The sequence below is a fragment of the Sander vitreus genome, chromosome 3 (assembly GCF_031162955.1).
Source record: "Sander vitreus isolate 19-12246 chromosome 3, sanVit1, whole genome shotgun sequence".
Lineage (NCBI taxonomy): Eukaryota > Metazoa > Chordata > Actinopteri > Perciformes > Percidae > Sander > Sander vitreus.
In genome coordinates this window covers 15,331,832-15,343,198 of record NC_135857.1, presented here as the reverse complement: position 1 = coordinate 15,343,198, position 11,367 = coordinate 15,331,832, and the positions used below count along the sequence as shown (strand labels likewise).

The following is an 11,367-nucleotide window of genomic DNA, read 5'->3' as shown; positions in this document are numbered from 1 at the left end:
TACAAAAACTATATATTTTTGTTCTCACTTAAAACTGTAGGCAGGCTACTTAGTAGGCCAAACCTCCGGGACCTCTTAACCTGTGGCCCTTGCTTTCATCAGGTCAGCTGCTAGCTGCTATCATCCTCATTTTTCCTGCCGCCACGGCATCACTATTTTATGAATAGCGGAGAAACGTAAAAGTGCTGATAACTCCTCTGTATCAGTAGATCGAGTAGAGCAAGTAAGGCTCTATCTCGAGAGTTACCTCAACTTCGGTTTCGGAGGGGGGCTCAGCTTTTCTTAGACATAAGTAGGGAGGGCGCCAAGGAAAAAAGGTTGGGAACCACTGATCTAAGATGCACCAGAAACAAGGCTTGGTTAATAACTCAAACTTGCCGAGAACCAAGACACCACTTGATTACATTAGACTTGAGCGGTTGCACGGTTACATTCGGTCTCGTTCAGTAGCCTGGTGCGCGATCTCCAATCTTCAACAACTCTTTCGGTCCAATCGTGCTGCTTGAGGTAGTCCATTTCCTGACTGATTCTACCACCATTCCAGTGGAGGCACTAATGAGGTAAAAAAACAGGAGTGAGTCGGTTCATTGACGTATGGCACTTGATTCTCCCGGGTTAAGTGACACGACTTGGGTTAATTAACCGGCTCTTCGGTCAGTTCGTCAACACTAGCAGTGAGGTATTCTTCAACGGGACATATACCAATTGTAAAAAAGTAACACTGATTATTGAGTGTTATTACCCATACACAGCAGTATAATAAACTTGAAAATTATAATGTTTAGTGTGGGTTGTTATCCTTCTGTTTTTATGGACCAAATCTATTGAATACATTAATGTTAAAGTCATACTTTCATAAAGGAAAGTAAACAATATTTATATGAACTAATTATTTCTTTAATAGTGATAAGTAGCCTAATGGTTTATATTTATGTTTCTTTTCCTTCTTTCATGAGGAATTCTAAGTAATGATGCAGCCAAGGAGGACACAGTGTTGTGGTTGTGTAATTTTCTGTTGTTGTTTCCTGTTTTTTGTTGTTTATTCTGAATTGTGTATGTTTTGTTAGTTCCTGTGTTCTCTGTTCTCCCTTGTGTTGTCTAGTGTTGTGTCAAGTTTCTGTGTTTAGTTGATTTCATGTTTTCTGTCAGTTTTTCCCATTTGCTGTTTTATTTTGATATCTGTTTTCTGTCTTGTCATGTCTAGTTTTGCTTCCTGTGTTTTCCCACCTGTGTGATTGTCTATTGTGCGCCACCTGTTCCCCAGCCCCGGTGTCACCTGTCCTGTGTTTGCTCGTTACCTAGTTTATTTAACCCCTGTGTTTCCTTTCTCTCTTGTCAGATCATTTTGTGTTCGTTCCAGTTAGTTTGTGTGTTCATGTGCTTACCCCGTGTCAGTTCTGTAGTTCCTGGCTTTTTGTATTTCTCTGTTTTTTGGATTACCTTCTTCTTTCTGGAATTTTGCCTGCTGAAGCCTCAGACTCCCTTGGTTTGTTTTTTGTGTTTAATCCAATAAACCCGCAACTTCAACCCTTCTCCTGCCTGCCTGCCTCTCCCTGCATTTGGGTCCTTTAACCCCCGTACCATAACACACAGAGGATTAAAAAAACATGATGGACTCTTCAGAAGCGGTAATTATTTTCACTCAATTTTCTGCGTGCGAAAGTCGCCGGACGACACCAGTTTCTGAACATGGCCATACTGAGAAATACAGAGTTTTGTGGAGTGGATAGTCTTAATTAGCTTTGTATCAAGTCATTTGGCAATGGCTTGAAAATAAGGACTGTCAATAATATAAAAAATGTACGCACTAAAGCTTTAACTTGTTTATTTTAGACAACATGAATCCAGAAAAAAATGTCATGTTTACTAATGTATGTAATGTGTCTAGTAAAGTCAACTAATTCGGGATAGAGGTGTAGGGAAAAGATAAAGCAAAAAATTCAGCTATGCTAGTCTAGGTCAGGACCTTGTGAGGTGTTCAGGTGCTGTTTGTTTTCTTCCACTATGACCTGATATGGCCTAGTCTGCTCCCATAATGTAGCTTTCTTCATTATTTGTATAACATTACAACCTCAACTAAACAAACTAATCGATCTCATGCTGGTCTCAGAGAAAATAGAAACCATTAAGTAGTGACCATTTCAAACGTATAATTTACTTTTACCTAGCCATTATCTAGGTCTTACGAAAGCAGCCTATGTCTATGTCCATGTCTGTAGTAGCAGTACAGCTCTTTATTGAAACTAGCTTTGAAGTCCTTTCTATTCATTCCCACTCGCACAGATTTTTAAAATTGTGCAGTGGGAATTAGGAGAGAGCTATATCACTTACATGAAAACATCTAATCTAATTGAGTGTAACTTTGAACTCGTCAGTCAGTACCTCCACAACATCTGAACTCATTAGCTGGAGAACTTGTGGTATGCTGTACTTGTAGTTTTGGCATTAGGAGAAAAGGATATTATACTAATAAGCAGTCATTATGGAAGGGTATGGAAGGTAGATACCTACAGCTGATTTAATGTCCTTAAAGTGGTTATTCTGTATGTGGCGTGGACCATTTGATAACACTTTTTGTATATAAATACCGGATGTCCAAATTATTTCTGCTGCTCAAGTTGGCCGCTGTACAATCTTGATAAAAAGATTGTACAGCGGATATTTCTTCAGTAGTATTCATTTTGTTCCATCTTGAGATTTCTCGTATTGCCTTTCTATGCTCATCAGTCACCATAATAAACTGTTTGAGTAGATTATCTGCTATCTATGTTGCCCTTGAAATCAACACACACACTCCTATTCACTTCTTGGCTATATGATAAGACATTAATTGATTGTGATGGTTGAGAAGGTCCCACTGAGTGACAGTCAATAACACATGAAATGCCAAGGACTTCTGTCACCAATCATCCCAGCAGATGCAGACCAGTGCATGCACACATACAGTACACACATGCATATAAACATGGCAACATACACATATGCCAATCAAATGGCACTCTCACAGAGGGTGGGCGACGCCACAAATGCTCCTAATCCTTTTGTGCCCTGCACATAAGGCTGCAGCACTCTGTAGTGTACATCTCCCTTTCAAACTGCATAATTTAATATGTCAAAAGCACTGGTTGCCCAGATCTGCTCATTGAACCTAGTGCAAAAATATAAAACAATACAAAACGTAAACGTTCTTTAGACATATAAGCAATGGTATTGTTTTTGGAGCCGCAATGCTTGTGGTATAAAAGTCCCTGTGGAGTGTCATGGTACATACTAAATAAATGCCTGAATAACAATGCATGTTTAAATCCAAAGCTCTTTTTTTTTTTTTTTAAACTGTATTCCCTGTAGCGCTTCATACAGCAGGTTACTTTAGATCTTTCCTTTGTGATGTAATTTGATATTATTCATAGCCTCCCCCCAGCCTTTATGTGTCTTTCTCATTCCTCCCTCGGCCCCTTGCCTATCCCATCTTTTTAATCTCTCTTCTCCTATCTGTTTGACACCACGTTCTGCATCCTTTCCCCATCCTCTCCTGCCTCACAGCATTCACAAGGCAGCGGCAGAGTTATGGTGGATCAATGCTATTGTGCACCAATCAAAAAGGACACTAAAGACTCATTAAAACACAAGCTGCAGGCATGCTCCTGATGGGATACTGCGATTCTTGCAATGGATGCACCGACTTCAGTGCGACATCTAACAGAATATGCTTATACAGTATGTGAGAACACCACTGTAATACACTCAATATAAAGAGACAGTGCTGTAGAGATGGCAGAAAGATGGAAGGAGGAGCAGGGTATGGAGGAGGGAAAGAGATAAAGGCAAGACACAAACAGATGACTTTCTGCGCAAAGATAACCATGACAGTGGAGGTACTGCATGATGAAGTGAGAGAGGGGAAAGAGAGAAAGGAGAGAGAGACAGCATGACAGTTTTGAAGATGACAGGCTCCACCGACAAACACAGGCAGTACATTGGTTGCCTGAGGATGTGTGTGTAAAGTCAGAGGAGACATAACTTTGGAACACCAACACACCATGGGCAAGGAGACCTCTTGCCTGGTCCAGACTCCTTATGTAAATACAGATCACAGCTTAATCTGAAAAATGCAGATGAGGAGAGTGTTTACTGTAAATACTTGCTGCTGGGAGGCAGTGAATAAGCAAAGTCCCAAGCCTGGACATTAAAGGAGCATGGCCGAAAAGAGCAATGTTGTAATGTAAACAGGTAAATCTAAACCGGCATGTGCAGCAATTACACTGTCATGAAAATCAATGGGTGGCCTTTGACACGAGCTGTGCATGCTTCAATTATACTCAATGTGATATAGGTGTAATGTGCTGTGTGAACGTGAGGGACTGTGTTTGGGACATAGTTCTATTCTGTCTCTTGTGTTTGTTGTTTGACACATTCACAGAGGTCTGAGCTCCCGGACCTTCTCTTCATTATTTTTCCTCGACCTTGAGAAATGCAGAACGAGGCCTGTTTTGGTCACAGTGCCTGGCTTTAATAATTTCAGGCATAGATTAAAACACTTTCTCACATAACATCCTATATGGAGCTCGGCCGTGACCTTCACTTCCAAATAAAATATTTAGCTGGAGCGGTGGATCCACTTGTAGCTAATTAGAGAAGGCTATGTGGCCAGGTGGCAAGGTCTGTGACTCTTCCCAGTGGTAAAAGGCAAAGACTTTTCATGTGAGAGATGGCAATTAATCAAATACAATACGAATTACTCAAACTTCTCTCCTTAAAATTTAAATATTAGTCTTTGATAAAATAATAGTTACTTTTCTAATTATTCAAACAGCAAAAGTAATTAGTTACTCTTTACTCAGCCTAGCTCTGTCCTTTAAAACAACCTCAAATCGGTCTCTGTGTATAATAGCAGCTAAAATACTTTTCTCACCAGGCCCATCGCTGTGCCGTCAGGACTCGAGGCAAACCTGTAATATGCACATTTTCAGCCAGTAATCACTGTTTCAAACGTCTGCCTGAATGTGCCATCCTGCATGTTGATTCCACTGGAGAAAAAATCACTTAATGTAACAAGCGGTAATGAGACATTTAAAGCAATTGGCAGTGGTTTCGGTCTTTTGTTGTGGTGTTGCAGCCGATACCACTCATCCAACAAATGAAGTTGGCACACTGTGAAAGCATATCCCTTTGATCTGCACTCAGGCATCCATCTCTTAAACTGTATCCAGCCACTGCCTTCACCAAACTGAGGCCTGGTATAGCAACAGTGCCCCGATGGCCCCGTTTTTCGTTTTGCCATACAATCCAGCACAAGGAGCACCAGATGCTTCCCCCAGCTGTTTGACATAGATGAATTGTTGTACTCTACCTTTACTCCTCGCAGCTTAGTGGCTGGAGTTCCAGTGGGTGTCCTAGATGAATGAGATTATTCTTGGGTATTTCCCTTCTCTGTTAAATCTGACCATTATCTTCGTCCTTCCTCCACCTCTCCATCCAGACACTTGTGATTTAGGTACTTTGGTACCTTTACGTTGGTCTAAAAAAAGTCTCTGTATACTTGTCTCACCATTTCTGCTCATTGTCCTTTCTGCTCCTCTCTCTTCCTAAGGGGGACACCTCCACACTTGGGCTAATGATCACATCACAGACTCACTTCTCAGCACTTGCTAGCTCCCAATTATAGTCAAGAGTTGGCTTCTTTAAAGTAAAGATCTTCATCCTCCTGCTACTGAGGGCACTTCAACTTCTGCTGCCTTCATTACCCGAGGTTCTCTGTTTGTCTGTTCCTCCTGCAGTCTTTCCACCCCATCAGCCTCTTATTCAACTGCCCGTCTTTTCTTTCATGTCCATTTCTATCATGTCTTCCTCTTTCATTCCTTTGTTGTTTGTTTGTTTCTTTCTTTAATGGACCAAACTTTTTCTAAAAACTAGAAAAGCCTTCACCCAAAGTTTGCCCTCTTCATCAAGTGATGTCAAGTGCAGGAGTTAACTTACTTAACTTTTGTTCAAGTAGTCAGCTACAACGGAAGTATTTCCTCATGCTGAACAGAGGAAAAATTACTTCTTTGGAACTTTGTTTTGTATTTTACCAGCAAGAATGACTAACTGTTCATCAAATGGATTTACAGGATTTACAGATGCGATATGCTGTAAAAATGTGCAAATTCTAATGCCAATTAGCATGACCACAACTGGGAGCAAATACATTCAGGAAAAAAGTAACAAGCTTTTAAGTTTTGAAGCTTATTAGTTTAATCATTGGTGTCAGATCTGTATGTTGAAGTGCATCATATTGTGTAGAGTGTTGCAAAAGACTCACCGGCACATTTCCCTCAGCCACTGCAGCTATAAAAGAAAATGAGGCTCTTTCTGGCAGAGGTTGAAAATAATGAGTAAATATGGGTATTAGAATGGAAATCGAGGGCAGTTGCAAGCAGCACACTACTATTGGTAAAAACTTTCAAATTAAATATTCAGGAGAAAAGGTGTATGTGTGCACTATTTTCAAAATGACAAAATTTACGGAAACAAAAACAAAACCTAAAGATGATTATATTCTAAATGACACTCATTTAAAACCCAGCCATTTCCCCCCTTGTGCATTATCCTCCAAGGGAACTCAGTGATCGACATAATAAATTTAAGATTTTAAAATTGTTGCACGTCTTCCATGAATGCTAAACTGACTTTCACTTGACATTTGTTAAAGCTGAATGCGGAAGCCATGTTTTTGCAGCCACAGTGATGCAACAAAGACACAGACAAACAGAATTTCTAAAATGTCCCCATTATTAGCTTTTTCTTATCCCTTTTCCTTTCATATTGTGTCCCTTTATATCCATTCAGCTGTTTTCTCCTTAATCCCACACACCTGCCTTTGGATTGCACAGTAGGTCACAGACGTGAGTGTTTGTGTGGTTAAAGACCAGGGGCCTGTTGCACAAAACCAGGATAAGGGATTAAGCCAGGATATTCAAGTTATCCTGGATGAATTTAGCTTTGATTTGGTTGCACAAAAGCAGGTTGAATTAAACCCAGCCAAGTAACCATGGAGAGTTCTTTGCAGCTAGCCTGCTCCAGAGCAGGTTAACAGCCAGGCTAAGATTAATCCTGGAGTCTTATGTGTTAAATCAGCTGCCACTCTGATCCAAAATAAACGTGTTTAACAGTTATTACGTTTATTTATATTAACATGCATTACTTGTCACTATTGCTGTCACAAGTTTGATTTAAATCCTACTATTGCAGTTGTTTGGATGGTAAGAAATGGTTGCAGATGCACCAGAGATAAAGTGGGACAATGCGGAGTCTCCCCGTGAATTTGCACCGTGCAACGTGGAGAGGCGGGGGGAGGCAGGGGGATCCTCCCACACCGTGCAGGGGAAACTAAAGGAAACTTTCAGCGTCAATAACGACGACAATGGCACCTAACCAAACGTCCGTATTTTACAAGATGGAAGTGAGAATGTGTTGGAATGCCACAAAGCTTCTTAATCTTTTTTATTTTGGTGCTGTCACGCATCTTGGAGCTTGGGAGTGAGAAAAAAACATGATATAACATGAAACAGGATATATTGTTTTACAGATATGCTTACAGTGTGTATTGAAGTCACTTACTTATTTTTCTAGTTTTTGTCCAGTCATGTATGTTCTGTATGAACATTAATCGTAGAAATATATTTAGAATTAGACATAGCTTATAGAGATTTGTGCATATGGTTGTAAAACATATTCTCGCATTATGAATAAGGGTTTGAAGTTAAGCCTAGTCCTTAGGGTAAATTGCCTGAGGAACATTAATTCCCTCTGCTCACTTTTAAGGCAAAGTAGGCTAAATAATAAAACATTGTATTTATATAGTGCTTTACAGGCTACTCAGACACTTAAAACCAGTACCACAGTAAAACCAGCACATTTAGCCCATAAAAACAGATACAGCAATAAAACCAACACATAAAACAAGTATATTAAAAGCAATTAAAACAGAGTGTACAACTTTGTAAAAATGTGGAGTGACTAGTAGGCCCTATGTAGATCTTTTTAAATCCTTACGTATTCAGTCGGACCGCTATTGTCTGTTGGGCTTTTTCTCTCTGTCTGATAAAAACAGCCATATTTCCCTTTTTGTATATTATATGCTTCACCTCCTCGTAACTTTCCATTAGAAGCTGCTGCTCAGCTGGTTAAACATATGCCGCACGCGTCTTCTCCATTTCTGCATCAGTAAATCTGTGATCGATACCGTGGTCTATTTAAGAAAGCCGCGAACATGCACTTATCCCAGCTATCTACACCTGGCTTGACATAGCTTCACCTACCTACGATTAAGCTGCGATGAGCGGACCACACTAAGTCAAGCTGCGCTTTTTCAGTTATCCTGGATTTCTTCATTCTACTTTTGTGCAACAGGCCCCAGGGGATACACTGTGGCTCTGGGAAAACAAAACTGTTGGTTGTTTTCTCATCTCAACAGACAAGGAGTAAGTCAGTGTTTGAAGTCTCAGTGGGATGTTGAGACTATAGATCCTGTGTGGATGTCGTTCTCTATATGTATGCGTAGCAGCAGAAGCATCAGCAGCTGCAGTAGCAGGATCAATAGGTGAAAAGTAGTGCTGTCAGTTAAATGCGTTATTAACAGCGTTAACGCAAACCCATTTTAACGCCGTAAATTTTTTTAATTGCGAGATTAACGTTCTTTTTGGCCTAGCAAACTTTGTAGTTTTTTTCACATGCTGTTGCAACAACTAGTAACGTTAGAAAAACTACAACGCCACACCGGATCTAGCTAGACCGGAAACAAAACAGACACACTTGTTTGGGCTTGCGAGCCGGCCAAAGAGTAGTACATACCTGCAAACTAATCGCTTTTCGGCGAAAATCGCCATTTTGAATGGGAAAATGTCATCCACGTGAATTGTGTAGATCCGAAGAGTTTTTATTTGCGGGGGGGGGGGTCCGACACCCGGTGCTAATACGGCACCGGTGCCTTAATGACCATTATCTACTGGACCGAATAGCAACGCGGATTTCGGTGCCTTATTTAGGTGCCACTTAAATGCCTGCACTTCTCTCTGATGAAAACGGATGTTAGAGGGAACTGAAACATCGCAGCACGGGACGCTAGTCAACACTACACTTAGCAGCAGCTAACGTTAACCTACTGTTAGCTAGCAGCTGAAGTAAACACGGTTAAAATGCTGACAGCTATGCCCTCTCTCCCGATCTCGGATACAGTTTTGGTCTTTCATTTTTGATACGTTTTCTTAAATCTGTGACCGAGAGATAAGCCCTGCTCCTGAAATCGCAATATTTGATGTGACCCCTGCTGGGATGGCAATATCTGGTGCACAATCAGTTGCCATTGCGTTCTCATCTCTACTGACCAGACGTCTTATTTTGTGTAATTGGAAGTCAGATATGCCTCCCACACACAGGTGCTGGGTTGAGGATGTAATGGCACACTTGAAACGTGAGAAGTTAAAACACCCGATCAGGGATTCAACCCAGAGATTTTATAAGGTCTGGCAGCCATTTCTGGATTATTTTAATTTACAATTTCCTGCTGGAAACACTGGGATATAATTGATTCACAGGCTCTGTAACATGTCAGTTATTATTGTCATTTTATTATTGTATATGTTGGGGTTGCTGTTTGGGGACTTGTTAATTAATTAATTAATACCAGCTAATGCTAGACAAGTGTTCCAATTAACTTGAAGTGAAAACCCAGTGAGAGGGTCAACATTTAAGATGAAAACATGGACAGCACCCTAAGATCACGGCTGTTTTTAATGTACACCGTGCCATGGATACGCATTGCTAAGCCTCTGTCCTGATTGACAGGTCGGCGTGTAGCCATGCCCTAAATCATGCCTGGCTTTATCATCTATTTTAAAATAAATGACACCATCATTTACGAAATAAAAATCATGCTGTACTGAAGAAATCTTGAAACTAGCAATTAAGACCATAAACTCATTATGAAAATGTTTACTGAGATAAGAAATCAAGTAAGAAGTAGGGTCATCTTCTCATAGCCCATAGCTCATAGAATGCAGGTTTAAAGCACTTCTGCATTGGATTCACTTTTCCGTTGCGGAAGCTCCGTCCATAATTGTTTTTTACAGTCTATGGTTAACCATGATTATTCTCTAATGATCATACTGTGTGTTAATTCAGATGTGTTGGTTAACATGTTGCACATGTATGGTGGTATGCATTACAATTTGATTACATTAAAGTGTTTACCTGGTAAATAAATCGAAAGTCACTTTCTTGCAGAGATTTAGATAAGATCTATGATCGAGGAGACAGTTATCTTAGCCTAAAGATTGGAAGAAGGGGGGGAATAGTTAGTCTGGCTCTGTCCAAAGGTAACAAAATCTGCCACCAGCATTGTTGCAGCAGACATAGGTATTGATTTTATGCATTTTTTGTACATATTTAAAGGTGCAGTAGGTAAGACTTATAAAACTAACTTTCTGTCATATTTGCTGAAACTGACCCTATGATATTTGCTGAAACTGACCCTATGTTCGAGTAGAACTACATGACACGTGTCTAACTGCGTGTCAATCACTGCTCATGCATACACATTCAGGGAGGGGCTTAGGAGACCGTTTTGGGCTTTAGCAGAAAGGGGGGAGGGACTGAGAAGTTGACGTTTTGGGCTAAGTCCTGGATCTTCGCAATCCTACCTACAGCACCTTTTAAATGGCAAGTGAAATAATCCACAATAACCATCGAGCTTCATCTCCTTGCCTCCAGTTAAGGGTTATGAACTGATAATGACAGAGGTGAGAAAGGGATGGTAGCTAAAAGTCCTGTGACATGACGTGAGTCGCTCTGTCGTATTGTTTCAACATTCAATTCAATTTATAGTATGAAATCATAACGAGTTATATCAAGACACTTTACAGATAGGTCTAGACCACACTCTATAGTTTACAAAGACCCAACATTTATAAAAATTACCCCAAGAGCAAGCATTTAGTGCAACAGGGGCGAGGAAAACTTCCTTTTAGGCAGAAACCTCGGACAGACCCAGGCTCTTGATAGGCGGTGTCTGATGGTGCCGGTTGGGGGTACGATGAACAGTGGCAATTGTAGTTATAATAAAGATAATGGAACTATGACTAGAAATAGTAGTTGTAGTAGTTCATGGCGTAGCAGGGCACTGCAGGGCATAGTAGGGCGTTGCAGAGCACTGCAGGGCGTGGCAGGACGCCAAGCAGGACCACGGCGACAGCTGCAACCATGATTTAGGTGCCCCCCTAATCCAAGGAAAACTGCGGGGCGGGAAAACATAAGGACTGCAGGGAATAAGCTAAGTTAGTAACAAGCTGGACATGGAGCTGATTAAACCACCAGTGAATCCTTTGGAAG

General features: G+C 40.7%; 1 protein-coding gene across 1 annotated transcript in view; it reads left to right on the top strand.

Annotated features, from left to right (window-relative positions):
• The first annotated feature begins 1,555 nt into the window (after positions 1 to 1,555).
• drd2a (dopamine receptor D2a) overlaps positions 1,556 to 11,367 on the top strand; it is a 69,182-nt gene continuing 59,370 nt past the window's right edge. The window contains exon 1 of the mRNA XM_078243747.1: positions 1,556 to 1,628. The gene's annotated coding sequence lies outside the window, so the exon portion shown is untranslated. The remainder of the gene's footprint in view (positions 1,629 to 11,367) is intronic.